The sequence below is a fragment of the Metopolophium dirhodum genome, chromosome 1 (genome assembly GCF_019925205.1).
Source record: "Metopolophium dirhodum isolate CAU chromosome 1, ASM1992520v1, whole genome shotgun sequence".
NCBI lineage: Eukaryota > Metazoa > Arthropoda > Insecta > Hemiptera > Aphididae > Metopolophium > Metopolophium dirhodum.
Window position 1 is genome coordinate 21,996,980 of NC_083560.1, and position 17,410 is coordinate 22,014,389.

General features: G+C 29.4%; 4 long non-coding RNA genes across 10 annotated transcripts; all 4 read right to left on the bottom strand.

Moving 5' to 3' along the window:
- Positions 1–133: 133 nt before the first annotated feature.
- Positions 134–1,330, bottom strand: LOC132936630 (uncharacterized). Its single transcript, XR_009663500.1, has 3 exons — positions 597–1,330; positions 394–530; positions 134–317 (listed from the first exon to the last, which is right to left on the bottom strand). It is a non-coding gene; the product is annotated as an uncharacterized LOC132936630 (long non-coding RNA).
- Positions 1,331–2,072: 742 nt separating this feature from the next.
- LOC132935077 (uncharacterized) lies at positions 2,073–8,748 on the bottom strand. 3 transcript variants are annotated; one of them, XR_009663155.1, is made up of 11 exons: positions 8,446–8,748; positions 8,096–8,363; positions 7,893–8,029; positions 7,629–7,816; positions 7,079–7,206; positions 6,348–6,501; positions 4,347–4,614; positions 4,144–4,280; positions 3,880–4,067; positions 3,330–3,457; positions 2,073–2,751 (listed from the first exon to the last, which is right to left on the bottom strand). It is a non-coding gene; the product is annotated as an uncharacterized LOC132935077 (long non-coding RNA). The 3 variants fall into 3 exon arrangements; XR_009663154.1 differs by having other exon boundaries at positions 8,442–8,748; XR_009663153.1 differs by having other exon boundaries at positions 2,075–2,751; positions 8,096–8,743.
- An 820-nt stretch (positions 8,749–9,568) lies between these two features.
- Positions 9,569–12,499, bottom strand: LOC132935967 (uncharacterized). 3 transcript variants are annotated; one of them, XR_009663373.1, is made up of 6 exons: positions 12,195–12,499; positions 11,845–12,112; positions 11,642–11,778; positions 11,378–11,565; positions 10,828–10,955; positions 9,569–10,250 (listed from the first exon to the last, which is right to left on the bottom strand). It is a non-coding gene; the product is annotated as an uncharacterized LOC132935967 (long non-coding RNA). The 3 variants fall into 3 exon arrangements; XR_009663372.1 differs by having other exon boundaries at positions 12,191–12,499; XR_009663371.1 differs by having other exon boundaries at positions 9,570–10,250; positions 11,845–12,486.
- Positions 12,500–13,449: 950 nt separating this feature from the next.
- On the bottom strand, positions 13,450–16,257 carry LOC132935551 (uncharacterized). Of its 3 annotated transcripts, none has more exons than XR_009663264.1 (6): positions 15,944–16,257; positions 15,594–15,861; positions 15,391–15,527; positions 15,127–15,314; positions 14,577–14,704; positions 13,450–13,999 (listed from the first exon to the last, which is right to left on the bottom strand). It is a non-coding gene; the product is annotated as an uncharacterized LOC132935551 (long non-coding RNA). The 3 variants fall into 3 exon arrangements; XR_009663263.1 differs by having other exon boundaries at positions 15,940–16,257; XR_009663262.1 differs by having other exon boundaries at positions 13,452–13,999; positions 15,594–16,246.
- Positions 16,258–17,410: the final 1,153 nt, after the last annotated feature.

The window sequence follows — 17,410 nt, forward strand, 5'->3', positions numbered from 1 at the left end:
GGGCTGAGCGCTTTCGATACACAATTATATGTCCACGCACACAATTAGATGTCATACAATGTGTCTCGTGAACAGGTAGGTATGTTAGTTAGTAGCTTTAGAATAAAAACCTATTAACAATATTCTCACCTTTAAGTTTCACAATTCGCTCCAATATTATATGGCTTCATCTGAGTCTGTAGAATTATCTTCAAGAAAGTCAACGTCTGAAAAATTGTCAATACACTGGCTCCACTTCTTAGTTCCTTGTATGTGGTAGGTACATAATATATTATTTCAATTTCGAAAACAATAATAAGTATAATCCATTCTATGAACTAAAAACGATAAGCTATTAAGTGACTTTTGGTTTTGACAAACATTTAAAATTGGACACTTGAGTGATATACTTACATAAGTGTGTGTGAATTAGACATTAATCAGTATGTAAGGCTTTTCTGGGCTAATCAAAATCATCAACTGTAAGTCCTCGAAACCCTTTATTCGTCTGTTCATTTTCTGCTAACCCATCGTTGGAGAAACAAAGTTTTCTGAAATTGTCATTTTGTAAAAAATATATAAGTACCTAATTCATAATTTATGTTAAATGTTTTTACCTCTTAGATGCGATTTCCTAGTCGTGCTCAGAGTAGTACCGATGTTGCCGTAAATAACTAAAATTTATTTTACTTCTCTATCCCAGACAAGTGGTTTGGATTATGTTTTGAGACAGCCTCTGACCGTGTTTACTAATTTACTGAGCATTGTTTACAATCACTAATTGAGAAATGATTGCCGCAGATTCTATGCCAGGTAGAAATTGGGATAATCATTTAATTCGAAGATTTTTAGTCTTTATTTCATTGATTTTTTGGAAATCTATATCTGTGAACAAATTAGCAAACTAGACTGACTCCATATTATTAAGAAGTATAAACAGTGCAATTTGAAAATAATACCTACTTACAAATGAAAATTAACGTAATGTGGCGGCGAGGCGATACATTGGTTGTTTTGCTAAAAAGAATACACTTATCCATGGTGATTATGTTCTAAAATTATGTATGAATAGAACTCTGTACCACTGTAGTTCTGTTCAAATTTCATATAATCGCGATTCCCGAGTGATTCAAACTTAACGTCGGCAGACGAAAAAATAAAAATATTACGTTGTTAATTATTTGATAACAATTATTATCATCATAGTTCGTGATAAATAGTGATAAGGTTAGAATCGCGGGCATTAAATTTGATGGAAGTCCGACATTTCGTGAACGATGCAGCTCCACGACCCACGATTTAAGACGTAACACGGGCATTTTATTGTTTCCGTTATATATAGCAAATTTACGTTCTGCGTAATACATTTTTATTATTTGTGTCTGTGTACACGATAAGTATTCGAAATAATGCTTCGCTTTTCATCATTTCCGGTGCGAAAGTGAATCTAGTAGGTGCATAGGGGATATCGTAGTACCTAGTCTCCAAAATCGCCGGGAAAAACAAAAAAAAATATAGGAAAACAAGAATTTTTACGTAAATTCGTTTTTGGTGTAATAGTGGTGTTATTCTAAAATAAATTACTGTAGATACAAGCAATTTTCACCGATTGTTTGTATTAGAATTTGAAACCATAACATTTTCAAGATATTTAGATTCATGTCTAGGTATTCATATGCATATGAGATTTTCGATTATTTTAGTTTTTCCTCAATTTATGTCGATAAAAACATTTTCTCTTGGTCCAACAACTTGAAAATGAGCTGTAACTACTGTCGTGCACTAGTATACTAGGAATCGTGTTTTTTAATTTCTTCTTGATTAAAGTAAATTGATTTTATTATTATGGCACACTAAACATATTAAAAACTATAAAATGCCACAACTGGAATAATTGCAAAAAAACAATAAAAATATGATTTATTTGAAATCGGAATGACATGAAGCTTATTAGATTTCTTTATCTCATATAGAAAAAGTTCAATATTGCAATAGTAATTAATACAAAAATGACTAAAAAAAACACAGAAATATGCAATTAAAATGTTAAAAAAGTCCTTAAAATGAAAAAAGTTAGTTGATTGGTCGTATTATGCGGCCCAAAAGATTCACAGTGTAAATCGTTATCGTCATGAAACTAATTCTGTGCTCACTATTAGCATATCATACCATCAACCAGACTAAATATGTGAAATCATACGAATTCGCGCTTTAATCATATTAAAATAGATTGAGTTAATAAACACAGAGAAAATTAAGTTAAAAAGTAGAAATTTATTAGACTTAAGTCCATAGACTACATTAGTCATATATTTCTAAACTTAAATATACATATACACTATCAATACGACAAATATGAAAAGTATGATAGTATAACTTATAATGATTTTAAACAGGTACAAAGCTAACGTAACCTACCTACTTTTCTTTTTTGTTATACAATTTGAAAATAGAGTTTTCATAAATTGGTCATTGACAAAATAATTTTATTCACAAACATAACTGCACAGTGTATAGGTATAGTTTTTTTTTGGTTAAATAAAGTAACTAATTACTTTCTGATGGGTGGTGGGGGAAACATAGGAAAAATAAGTACACAAATTAAAGGAAATAGGTACCTATCACAATATAATATAAGTCTTCATCAATTATGTCCATTGTCGATAGTTGAAGTATTTTAATAACAACCACTGAATCTTTTTGGTAATTGCATACTCTTTTTTACAATGAAGATTGTATTTCCTCGTTGTAAATGGGAACGGGTTTGACGACCTGTAAACCAATTATGTACACATTTAATTCAATTTGATAAATAATAATACTATGATCAATTGTTATCAATTTTTACTATAAGCATAAGCTAAATATACAATCAAACATTTAAAACATTTTTAACTGCAAGATAATTTGCAAATTGTTGACGAATTTTGTCGAAATGTGAAGTTTAAATGCTTATGAAAAATGGTGGCTATGTATCTCTTATATTTGTGAGCATATATTACAGAAACTACAATAGGATGACGTCCGTATTGCATTTTCAAACTCTTTGACATACCAAACAACATTTTATTGAATATAATTTTTAAAAACAAAAGTAATCGAAAAAAATAAAATGTATTATTCGCATAACTAGAGGTCAAAAAGAGTAAAATTGTTTTAAAAATTGTAAGGTGTGTGTAGAAAATGGTAATACGAAAATTCTGCAAAAAATCATGTATCTATAACGAGGTAGTTTTTTTTTTTAGTTACACTTATAAAACAAAATCAATTTTTGTCAAAAATATAATCATTTTTCAATAATTGTCTTTTTGTTTTTCCCGATGTATTTGAAAACAACATTCAATCTTTACCTGTTTAACGCATCCAACTAGATGCACTTTCCCTTTAAGAAAGATACCAATGCCCATAGTAGTTATGTGTTTCTTTGAGGCTCTCTGCTTTATTAAAATTTAATTCTTGCTCAGCAAAATTGTATTACCTAGAAATTAAAACTTTGTTAAAAATATGTCAGTGCACCACTTGTTTTCTCTCTTTGCACAACCATCAACATGCAAATGTGAGTACAGTAGATCCAGTTTTGTACCGTTAGTCCTAATATATTAGACTGATATGACATAATGTTATAATCAAACTTAAAGGCAAAAATATTTTTTAAGGAATCTTACGGGGAAGCACCTATTATATTAATTGTATTTTATTTTTAAAACAAGTCATGGATATTTTAAGATTGTAACATACAATTATTTATTTATTAATTCATTTTGACTAAACGGGCTGAGCGCTTTCGATACACAATTATATGTCCACGCACACAATTAGATGTCATACAATGTGTCTCGTGAACAGGTAGGTATGTTAGTTAGTAGCTTTAGAATAAAAACCTATTAACAATATTCTCACCTTTAAGTTTCACAATTCGCTCCAATATTATATGGCTTCATCTGAGTCTGTAGAATTATCTTCAAGAAAGTCAACGTCTGAAAAATTGTCAATACACTGGCTCCACTTCTTAGTTCCTTGTATGTGGTAGGTACATAATATATTATTTCAATTTCGAAAACAATAATAAGTATAATCCATTCTATGAACTAAAAACGATAAGCTATTAAGTGACTTTTGGTTTTGACAAACATTTAAAATTGGACACTTGAGTGATATACTTACATAAGTGTGTGTGAATTAGACATTAATCAGTATGTAAGGCTTTTCTGGGCTAATCAAAATCATCAACTGTAAGTCCTCGAAACCCTTTATTCGTCTGTTCATTTTCTGCTAACCCATCGTTGGAGAAACAAAGTTTTCTGAAATTGTCATTTTGTAAAAAATATATAAGTACCTAATTCATAATTTATGTTAAATGTTTTTACCTCTTAGATGCGATTTCCTAGTCGTGCTCAGAGTAGTACCGATGTTGCCGTAAATAACTAAAATTTATTTTACTTCTCTATCCCAGACAAGTGGTTTGGATTATGTTTTGAGACAGCCTCTGACCGTGTTTACTAATTTACTGAGCATTGTTTACAATCACTAATTGAGAAATGATTGCCGCAGATTCTATGCCAGGTAGAAATTGGGATAATCATTTAATTCGAAGATTTTTAGTCTTTATTTCATTGATTTTTTGGAAATCTATATCTGTGAACAAATTAGCAAACTAGACTGACTCCATATTATTAAGAAGTATAAACAGTGCAATTTGAAAATAATACCTACTTACAAATGAAAATTAACGTAATGTGGCGGCGAGGCGATACATTGGTTGTTTTGCTAAAAAGAATACACTTATCCATGGTGATTATGTTCTAAAATTATGTATGAATAGAACTCTGTACCACTGTAGTTCTGTTCAAATTTCATATAATCGCGATTCCCGAGTGATTCAAACTTAACGTCGGCAGACGAAAAAATAAAAATATTACGTTGTTAATTATTTGATAACAATTATTATCATCATAGTTCGTGATAAATAGTGATAAGGTTAGAATCGCGGGCATTAAATTTGATGGAAGTCCGACATTTCGTGAACGATGCAGCTCCACGACCCACGATTTAAGACGTAACACGGGCATTTTATTGTTTCCGTTATATATAGCAAATTTACGTTCTGCGTAATACATTTTTATTATTTGTGTCTGTGTACACGATAAGTATTCGAAATAATGCTTCGCTTTTCATCATTTCCGGTGCGAAAGTGAATCTAGTAGGTGCATAGGGGATATCGTAGTACCTAGTCTCCAAAATCGCCGGGAAAAACAAAAAAAAATATAGGAAAACAAGAATTTTTACGTAAATTCGTTTTTGGTGTAATAGTGGTGTTATTCTAAAATAAATTACTGTAGATACAAGCAATTTTCACCGATTGTTTGTATTAGAATTTGAAACCATAACATTTTCAAGATATTTAGATTCATGTCTAGGTATTCATATGCATATGAGATTTTCGATTATTTTAGTTTTTCCTCAATTTATGTCGATAAAAACATTTTCTCTTGGTCCAACAACTTGAAAATGAGCTGTAACTACTGTCGTGCACTAGTATACTAGGAATCGTGTTTTTTAATTTCTTCTTGATTAAAGTAAATTGATTTTATTATTATGGCACACTAAACATATTAAAAACTATAAAATGCCACAACTGGAATAATTGCAAAAAAACAATAAAAATATGATTTATTTGAAATCGGAATGACATGAAGCTTATTAGATTTCTTTATCTCATATAGAAAAAGTTCAATATTGCAATAGTAATTAATACAAAAATGACTAAAAAAAACACAGAAATATGCAATTAAAATGTTAAAAAAGTCCTTAAAATGAAAAAAGTTAGTTGATTGGTCGTATTATGCGGCCCAAAAGATTCACAGTGTAAATCGTTATCGTCATGAAACTAATTCTGTGCTCACTATTAGCATATCATACCATCAACCAGACTAAATATGTGAAATCATACGAATTCGCGCTTTAATCATATTAAAATAGATTGAGTTAATAAACACAGAGAAAATTAAGTTAAAAAGTAGAAATTTATTAGACTTAAGTCCATAGACTACATTAGTCATATATTTCTAAACTTAAATATACATATACACTATCAATACGACAAATATGAAAAGTATGATAGTATAACTTATAATGATTTTAAACAGGTACAAAGCTAACGTAACCTACCTACTTTTCTTTTTTGTTATACAATTTGAAAATAGAGTTTTCATAAATTGGTCATTGACAAAATAATTTTATTCACAAACATAACTGCACAGTGTATAGGTATAGTTTTTTTTTGGTTAAATAAAGTAACTAATTACTTTCTGATGGGTGGTGGGGGAAACATAGGAAAAATAAGTACACAAATTAAAGGAAATAGGTACCTATCACAATATAATATAAGTCTTCATCAATTATGTCCATTGTCGATAGTTGAAGTATTTTAATAACAACCACTGAATCTTTTTGGTAATTGCATACTCTTTTTTACAATGAAGATTGTATTTCCTCGTTGTAAATGGGAACGGGTTTGACGACCTGTAAACCAATTATGTACACATTTAATTCAATTTGATAAATAATAATACTATGATCAATTGTTATCAATTTTTACTATAAGCATAAGCTAAATATACAATCAAACATTTAAAACATTTTTAACTGCAAGATAATTTGCAAATTGTTGACGAATTTTGTCGAAATGTGAAGTTTAAATGCTTATGAAAAATGGTGGCTATGTATCTCTTATATTTGTGAGCATATATTACAGAAACTACAATAGGATGACGTCCGTATTGCATTTTCAAACTCTTTGACATAGCAAACAACATTTTATTGAATATAATTTTTAAAAACAAAAGTAATCGAAAAAAATAAAATGTATTATTCGCATAACTAGAGGTCAAAAAGAGTAAAATTGTTTTAAAAATTGTAAGGTGTGTGTAGAAAATGGTAATACGAAAATTCTGCAAAAAATCATGTATCTATAACGAGGTAGTTTTTTTTTTAGTTACACTTATAAAACAAAATCAATTTTTGTCAAAAATATAATCATTTTTCAATAATTGTCTTTTTGTTTTTCCCGATGTATTTGAAAACAACATTCAATCTTTACCTGTTTAACGTATCCAACTAGATGCACTTTCCCTTTAAGAAAGATACCAATGCCCAAAGTAGTTATGTGTTTCTTTGAGGCTCTCTGCTTTATTAAAATTTAATTCTTGCTCAGCAAAATTGTATTACCTAGAAATTAAAACTTTGTTAAAAATATGTCAGTGCACCACTTGTTTTCTCTCTTTGCACAACCATCAACATGCAAATGTGAGTACAGTAGATCCAGTTTTGTACCGTTAGTCCTAATATATTAGACTGATATGACATAATGTTATAATCAAACTTAAAGGCAAAAATATTTTTTAAGGAATCTTACGGGGAAGCACCTATTATATTAATTGTATTTTATTTTTAAAACAAGTCATGGATATTTTAAGATTGTAACATACAATTATTTATTTATTAATTCATTTTGACTAAACGGGCTGAGCGCTTTCGATACACAATTATATGTCCACGCACACAATTAGATGTCATACAATGTGTCTCGTGAACAGGTAGGTATGTTAGTTAGTAGCTTTAGAATAAAAACCTATTAACAATATTCTCACCTTTAAGTTTCACAATTCGCTCCAATATTATATGGCTTCATCTGAGTCTGTAGAATTATCTTCAAGAAAGTCAACGTCTGAAAAATTGTCAATACACTGGCTCCACTTCTTAGTTCCTTGTATGTGGTAGGTACATAATATATTATTTCAATTTCGAAAACAATAATAAGTATAATCCATTCTATGAACTAAAAACGATAAGCTATTAAGTGACTTTTGGTTTTGACAAACATTTAAAATTGGACACTTGAGTGATATACTTACATAAGTGTGTGTGAATTAGACATTAATCAGTATGTAAGGCTTTTCTGGGCTAATCAAAATCATCAACTGTAAGTCCTCGAAACCCTTTATTCGTCTGTTCATTTTCTGCTAACCCATCGTTGGAGAAACAAAGTTTTCTGAAATTGTCATTTTGTAAAAAATATATAAGTACCTAATTCATAATTTATGTTAAATGTTTTTACCTCTTAGATGCGATTTCCTAGTCGTGCTCAGAGTAGTACCGATGTTGCCGTAAATAACTAAAATTAATTTTACTTCTCTATCCCAGACAAGTGGTTTGGATTATGTTTTGAGACAGCCTCTGACCGTGTTTACTAATTTACTGAGCATTGTTTACAATCACTAATTGAGAAATGATTGCCGCAGATTCTATGCCAGGTAGAAATTGGGATAATCATTTAATTCGAAGATTTTTAGTCTTTATTTCATTGATTTTTTGGAAATCTATATCTGTGAACAAATTAGCAAACTAGACTGACTCCATATTATTAAGAAGTATAAACAGTGCAATTTGAAAATAATACCTACTTACAAATGAAAATTAACGTAATGTGGCGGCGAGGCGATACATTGGTTGTTTTGCTAAAAAGAATACACTTATCCATGGTGATTATGTTCTAAAATTATGTATGAATAGAACTCTGTACCACTGTAGTTCTGTTCAAATTTCATATAATCGCGATTCCCGAGTGATTCAAACTTAACGTCGGCAGACGAAAAAATAAAAATATTACGTTGTTAATTATTTGATAACAATTATTATCATCATAGTTCGTGATAAATAGTGATAAGGTTAGAATCGCGGGCATTAAATTTGATGGAAGTCCGACATTTCGTGAACGATGCAGCTCCACGACCCACGATTTAAGACGTAACACGGGCATTTTATTGTTTCCGTTATATATAGCAAATTTACGTTCTGCGTAATACATTTTTATTATTTGTGTCTGTGTACACGATAAGTATTCGAAATAATGCTTCGCTTTTCATCATTTCCGGTGCGAAAGTGAATCTAGTAGGTGCATAGGGGATATCGTAGTACCTAGTCTCCAAAATCGCCGGGAAAAACAAAAAAAAATATAGGAAAACAAGAATTTTTACGTAAATTCGTTTTTGGTGTAATAGTGGTGTTATTCTAAAATAAATTACTGTAGATACAAGCAATTTTCACCGATTGTTTGTATTAGAATTTGAAACCATAACATTTTCAAGATATTTAGATTCATGTCTAGGTATTCATATGCATATGAGATTTTCGATTATTTTAGTTTTTCCTCAATTTATGTCGATAAAAACATTTTCTCTTGGTCCAACAACTTGAAAATGAGCTGTAACTACTGTCGTGCACTAGTATACTAGGAATCGTGTTTTTTAATTTCTTCTTGATTAAAGTAAATTGATTTTATTATTATGGCACACTAAACATATTAAAAACTATAAAATGCCACAACTGGAATAATTGCAAAAAAACAATAAAAATATGATTTATTTGAAATCGGAATGACATGAAGCTTATTAGATTTCTTTATCTCATATAGAAAAAGTTCAATATTGCAATAGTAATTAATACAAAAATGACTAAAAAAAACACAGAAATATGCAATTAAAATGTTAAAAAAGTCCTTAAAATGAAAAAAGTTAGTTGATTGGTCGTATTATGCGGCCCAAAAGATTCACAGTGTAAATCGTTATCGTCATGAAACTAATTCTGTGCTCACTATTAGCATATCATACCATCAACCAGACTAAATATGTGAAATCATACGAATTCGCGCTTTAATCATATTAAAATAGATTGAGTTAATAAACACAGAGAAAATTAAGTTAAAAAGTAGAAATTTATTAGACTTAAGTCCATAGACTACATTAGTCATATATTTCTAAACTTAAATATACATATACACTATCAATACGACAAATATGAAAAGTATGATAGTATAACTTATAATGATTTTAAACAGGTACAAAGCTAACGTAACCTACCTACTTTTCTTTTTTGTTATACAATTTGAAAATAGAGTTTTCATAAATTGGTCATTGACAAAATAATTTTATTCACAAACATAACTGCACAGTGTATAGGTATAGTTTTTTTTTGGTTAAATAAAGTAACTAATTACTTTCTGATGGGTGGTGGGGGAAACATAGGAAAAATAAGTACACAAATTAAAGGAAATAGGTACCTATCACAATATAATATAAGTCTTCATCAATTATGTCCATTGTCGATAGTTGAAGTATTTTAATAACAACCACTGAATCTTTTTGGTAATTGCATACTCTTTTTTACAATGAAGATTGTATTTCCTCGTTGTAAATGGGAACGGGTTTGACGACCTGTAAACCAATTATGTACACATTTAATTCAATTTGATAAATAATAATACTATGATCAATTGTTATCAATTTTTACTATAAGCATAAGCTAAATATACAATCAAACATTTAAAACATTTTTAACTGCAAGATAATTTGCAAATTGTTGACGAATTTTGTCGAAATGTGAAGTTTAAATGCTTATGAAAAATGGTGGCTATGTATCTCTTATATTTGTGAGCATATATTACAGAAACTACAATAGGATGACGTCCGTATTGCATTTTCAAACTCTTTGACATACCAAACAACATTTTATTGAATATAATTTTTAAAAACAAAAGTAATCGAAAAAAATAAAATGTATTATTCGCATAACTAGAGGTCAAAAAGAGTAAAATTGTTTTAAAAATTGTAAGGTGTGTGTAGAAAATGGTAATACGAAAATTCTGCAAAAAATCATGTATCTATAACGAGGTAGTTTTTTTTTTAGTTACACTTATAAAACAAAATCAATTTTTGTCAAAAATATAATCATTTTTCAATAATTGTCTTTTTGTTTTTCCCGATGTATTTGAAAACAACATTCAATCTTTACCTGTTTAACGCATCCAACTAGATGCACTTTCCCTTTAAGAAAGATACCAATGCCCATAGTAGTTATGTGTTTCTTTGAGGCTCTCTGCTTTATTAAAATTTAATTCTTGCTCAGCAAAATTGTATTACCTAGAAATTAAAACTTTGTTAAAAATATGTCAGTGCACCACTTGTTTTCTCTCTTTGCACAACCATCAACATGCAAATGTGAGTACAGTAGATCCAGTTTTGTACCGTTAGTCCTAATATATTAGACTGATATGACATAATGTTATAATCAAACTTAAAGGCAAAAATATTTTTTAAGGAATCTTACGGGGAAGCACCTATTATATTAATTGTATTTTATTTTTAAAACAAGTCATGGATATTTTAAGATTGTAACATACAATTATTTATTTATTAATTCATTTTGACTAAACGGGCTGAGCGCTTTCGATACACAATTATATGTCCACGCACACAATTAGATGTCATACAATGTGTCTCGTGAACAGGTAGGTATGTTAGTTAGTAGCTTTAGAATAAAAACCTATTAACAATATTCTCACCTTTAAGTTTCACAATTCGCTCCAATATTATATGGCTTCATCTGAGTCTGTAGAATTATCTTCAAGAAAGTCAACGTCTGAAAAATTGTCAATACACTGGCTCCACTTCTTAGTTCCTTGTATGTGGTAGGTACATAATATATTATTTCAATTTCGAAAACAATAATAAGTATAATCCATTCTATGAACTAAAAACGATAAGCTATTAAGTGACTTTTGGTTTTGACAAACATTTAAAATTGGACACTTGAGTGATATACTTACATAAGTGTGTGTGAATTAGACATTAATCAGTATGTAAGGCTTTTCTGGGCTAATCAAAATCATCAACTGTAAGTCCTCGAAACCCTTTATTCGTCTGTTCATTTTCTGCTAACCCATCGTTGGAGAAACAAAGTTTTCTGAAATTGTCATTTTGTAAAAAATATATAAGTACCTAATTCATAATTTATGTTAAATGTTTTTACCTCTTAGATGCGATTTCCTAGTCGTGCTCAGAGTAGTACCGATGTTGCCGTAAATAACTAAAATTAATTTTACTTCTCTATCCCAGACAAGTGGTTTGGATTATGTTTTGAGACAGCCTCTGACCGTGTTTACTAATTTACTGAGCATTGTTTACAATCACTAATTGAGAAATGATTGCCGCAGATTCTATGCCAGGTAGAAATTGGGATAATCATTTAATTCGAAGATTTTTAGTCTTTATTTCATTGATTTTTTGGAAATCTATATCTGTGAACAAATTAGCAAACTAGACTGACTCCATATTATTAAGAAGTATAAACAGTGCAATTTGAAAATAATACCTACTTACAAATGAAAATTAACGTAATGTGGCGGCGAGGCGATACATTGGTTGTTTTGCTAAAAAGAATACACTTATCCATGGTGATTATGTTCTAAAATTATGTATGAATAGAACTCTGTACCACTGTAGTTCTGTTCAAATTTCATATAATCGCGATTCCCGAGTGATTCAAACTTAACGTCGGCAGACGAAAAAATAAAAATATTACGTTGTTAATTATTTGATAACAATTATTATCATCATAGTTCGTGATAAATAGTGATAAGGTTAGAATCGCGGGCATTAAATTTGATGGAAGTCCGACATTTCGTGAACGATGCAGCTCCACGACCCACGATTTAAGACGTAACACGGGCATTTTATTGTTTCCGTTATATATAGCAAATTTACGTTCTGCGTAATACATTTTTATTATTTGTGTCTGTGTACACGATAAGTATTCGAAATAATGCTTCGCTTTTCATCATTTCCGGTGCGAAAGTGAATCTAGTAGGTGCATAGGGGATATCGTAGTACCTAGTCTCCAAAATCGCCGGGAAAAACAAAAAAAAATATAGGAAAACAAGAATTTTTACGTAAATTCGTTTTTGGTGTAATAGTGGTGTTATTCTAAAATAAATTACTGTAGATACAAGCAATTTTCACCGATTGTTTGTATTAGAATTTGAAACCATAACATTTTCAAGATATTTAGATTCATGTCTAGGTATTCATATGCATATGAGATTTTCGATTATTTTAGTTTTTCCTCAATTTATGTCGATAAAAACATTTTCTCTTGGTCCAACAACTTGAAAATGAGCTGTAACTACTGTCGTGCACTAGTATACTAGGAATCGTGTTTTTTAATTTCTTCTTGATTAAAGTAAATTGATTTTATTATTATGGCACACTAAACAAATTAAAAACTATAAAATGCCACAACTGGAATAATTGCAAAAAAACAATAAAAATATGATTTATTTGAAATCGGAATGACATGAAGCTTATTAGATTTCTTTATCTCATATAGAAAAAGTTCAATATTGCAATAGTAATTAATACAAAAATGACTAAAAAAAACACAGAAATATGCAATTAAAATGTTAAAAAAGTCCTTAAAATGAAAAAAGTTAGTTGATTGGTCGTATTATGCGGCCCAAAAGATTCACAGTGTAAATCGTTATCATCATGAAACTAATTCTGTGCTCACTATTAGCATATCATACCATCAACCAGACTAAATATGTGAAATCATACGAATTCGCGCTTTAATCATATTAAAATAGATTGAGTTAATAAACACAGAGAAAATTAAGTTAAAAAGTAGAAATTTATTAGACTTAAGTCCATAGACTACATTAGTCATATATTTCTAAACTTAAATATACATATACACTATCAATACGACAAATATGAAAAGTATGATAGTATAACTTATAATGATTTTAAACAGGTACAAAGCTAACGTAACCTACCTACTTTTCTTTTTTGTTATACAATTTGAAAATAGAGTTTTCATAAATTGGTCATTGACAAAATAATTTTATTCACAAACATAACTGCACAGTGTATAGGTATAGTTTTTTTTTGGTTAAATAAAGTAACTAATTACTTTCTGATGGGTGGTGGGGGAAACATAGGAAAAATAAGTACACAAATTAAAGGAAATAGGTACCTATCACAATATAATATAAGTCTTCATCAATTATGTCCATTGTCGATAGTTGAAGTATTTTAATAACAACCACTGAATCTTTTTGGTAATTGCATACTCTTTTTTACAATGAAGATTGTATTTCCTCGTTGTAAATGGGAACGGGTTTGACGACCTGTAAACCAATTATGTACACATTTAATTCAATTTGATAAATAATAATACTATGATCAATTGTTATCAATTTTTACTATAAGCATAAGCTAAATATACAATCAAACATTTAAAACATTTTTAACTGCAAGATAATTTGCAAATTGTTGACGAATTTTGTCGAAATGTGAAGTTTAAATGCTTATGAAAAATGGTGGCTATGTATCTCTTATATTTGTGAGCATATATTACAGAAACTACAATAGGATGACGTCCGTATTGCATTTTCAAACTCTTTGACATACCAAACAACATTTTATTGAATATAATTTTTAAAAACAAAAGTAATCGAAAAAAATAAAATGTATTATTCGCATAACTAGAGGTCAAAAAGAGTAAAATTGTTTTAAAAATTGTAAGGTGTGTGTAGAAAATGGTAATACGAAAATTCTGCAAAAAATCATGTATCTATAACGAGGTAGTTTTTTTTTTAGTTACACTTATAAAACAAAATCAATTTTTGTCAAAAATATAATCATTTTTCAATAATTGTCTTTTTGTTTTTCCCGATGTATTTGAAAACAACATTCAATCTTTACCTGTTTAACGCATCCAACTAGATGCACTTTCCCTTTAAGAAAGATACCAATGCCCATAGTAGTTATGTGTTTCTTTGAGGCTCTCTGCTTTATTAAAATTTAATTCTTGCTCAGCAAAATTGTATTACCTAGAAATTAAAACTTTGTTAAAAATATGTCAGTGCACCACTTGTTTTCTCTCTTTGCACAACCATCAACATGCAAATGTGAGTACAGTAGATCCAGTTTTGTACCGTTAGTCCTAATATATTAGACTGATATGACATAATGTTATAATCAAACTTAAAGGCAAAAATATTTTTTAAGGAATCTTACGGGGAAGCACCTATTATATTAATTGTATTTTATTTTTAAAACAAGTCATGGATATTTTAAGATTGTAACATACAATTATTTATTTATTAATTCATTTTGACTAAACGGGCTGAGCGCTTTCGATACACAATTATATGTCCACGCACACAATTAGATGTCATACAATGTGTCTCGTGAACAGGTAGGTATGTTAGTTAGTAGCTTTAGAATAAAAACCTATTAACAATATTCTCACCTTTAAGTTTCACAATTCGCTCCAATATTATATGGCTTCATCTGAGTCTGTAGAATTATCTTCAAGAAAGTCAACGTCTGAAAAATTGTCAATACACTGGCTCCACTTCTTAGTTCCTTGTATGTGGTAGGTACATAATATATTATTTCAATTTCGAAAACAATAATAAGTATAATCCATTCTATGAACTAAAAACGATAAGCTATTAAGTGACTTTTGGTTTTGACAAACATTTAAAATTGGACACTTGAGTGATATACTTACATAAGTGTGTGTGAATTAGACATTAATCAGTATGTAAGGCTTTTCTGGGCTAATCAAAATCATCAACTGTAAGTCCTCGAAACCCTTTATTCGTCTGTTCATTTTCTGCTAACCCATCGTTGGAGAAACAAAGTTTTCTGAAATTGTCATTTTGTAAAAAATATATAAGTACCTAATTCATAATTTATGTTAAATGTTTTTACCTCTTAGATGCGATTTCCTAGTCGTGCTCAGAGTAGTACCGATGTTGCCGTAAATAACTAAAATTTATTTTACTTCTCTATCCCAGACAAGTGGTTTGGATTATGTTTTGAGACAGCCTCTGACCGTGTTTACTAATTTACTGAGCATTGTTTACAATCACTAATTGAGAAATGATTGCCGCAGATTCTATGCCAGGTAGAAATTGGGATAATCATTTAATTCGAAGATTTTTAGTCTTTATTTCATTGATTTTTTGGAAATCTATATCTGTGAACAAATTAGCAAACTAGACTGACTCCATATTATTAAGAAGTATAAACAGTGCAATTTGAAAATAATACCTACTTACAAATGAAAATTAACGTAATGTGGCGGCGAGGCGATACATTGGTTGTTTTGCTAAAAAGAATACACTTATCCATGGTGATTATGTTCTAAAATTATGTATGAATAGAACTCTGTACCACTGTAGTTCTGTTCAAATTTCATATAATCGCGATTCCCGAGTGATTCAAACTTAACGTCGGCAGACGAAAAAATAAAAATATTACGTTGTTAATTATTTGATAACAATTATTATCATCATAGTTCGTGATAAATAGTGATAAGGTTAGAATCGCGGGCATTAAATTTGATGGAAGTCCGACATTTCGTGAACGATGCAGCTCCACGACCCACGATTTAAGACGTAACACGGGCATTTTATTGTTTCCGTTATATATAGCAAATTTACGTTCTGCGTAATACATTTTTATTATTTGTGTCTGTGTACACGATAAGTATTCGAAATAATGCTTCGCTTTTCATCATTTCCGGTGCGAAAGTGAATCTAGTAGGTGCATAGGGGATATCGTAGTACCTAGTCTCCAAAATCGCCGGGAAAAACAAAAAAAAATATAGGAAAACAAGAATTTTTACGTAAATTCGTTTTTGGTGTAATAGTGGTGTTATTCTAAAATAAATTACTGTAGATACAAGCAATTTTCACCGATTGTTTGTATTAGAATTTGAAACCATAACATTTTCAAGATATTTAGATTCATGTCTAGGTATTCATATGCATATGAGATTTTCGATTATTTTAGTTTTTCCTCAATTTATGTCGATAAAAACATTTTCTCTTGGTCCAACAACTTGAAAATGAGCTGTAACTACTGTCGTGCACTAGTATACTAGGAATCGTGTTTTTTAATTTCTTCTTGATTAAAGTAAATTGATTTTATTATTATGGCACACTAAACAAATTAAAAACTATAAAATGCCACAACTGGAATAATTGCAAAAAAACAATAAAAATATGATTTATTTGAAATCGGAATGACATGAAGCTTATTAGATTTCTTTATCTCATATAGAAAAAGTTCAATATTGCAATAGTAATTAATACAAAAATGACTAAAAAAAACACAGAAATATGCAATTAAAATGTTAAAAAAGTCCTTAAAATGAAAAAAGTTAGTTGATTGGTCGTATTATGCGGCCCAAAAGATTCACAGTGTAAATCGTTATCATCATGAAACTAATTCTGTGCTCACTATTAGCATATCATACCATCAACCAGACTAAATATGTGAAATCATACGAATTCGCGCTTTAATCATATTAAAATAGATTGAGTTAATAAACACAGAGAAAATTAAGTTAAAAAGTAGAAATTTATTAGACTTAAGTCCATAGACTACATTAGTCATATATTTCTAAACTTAAATATACATATACACTATCAATACGACAAATATGAAAAGTATGATAGTATAACTTATAATGATTTTAAACAGGTACAAAGCTAACGTAACCTACCTACTTTTCTTTTTTG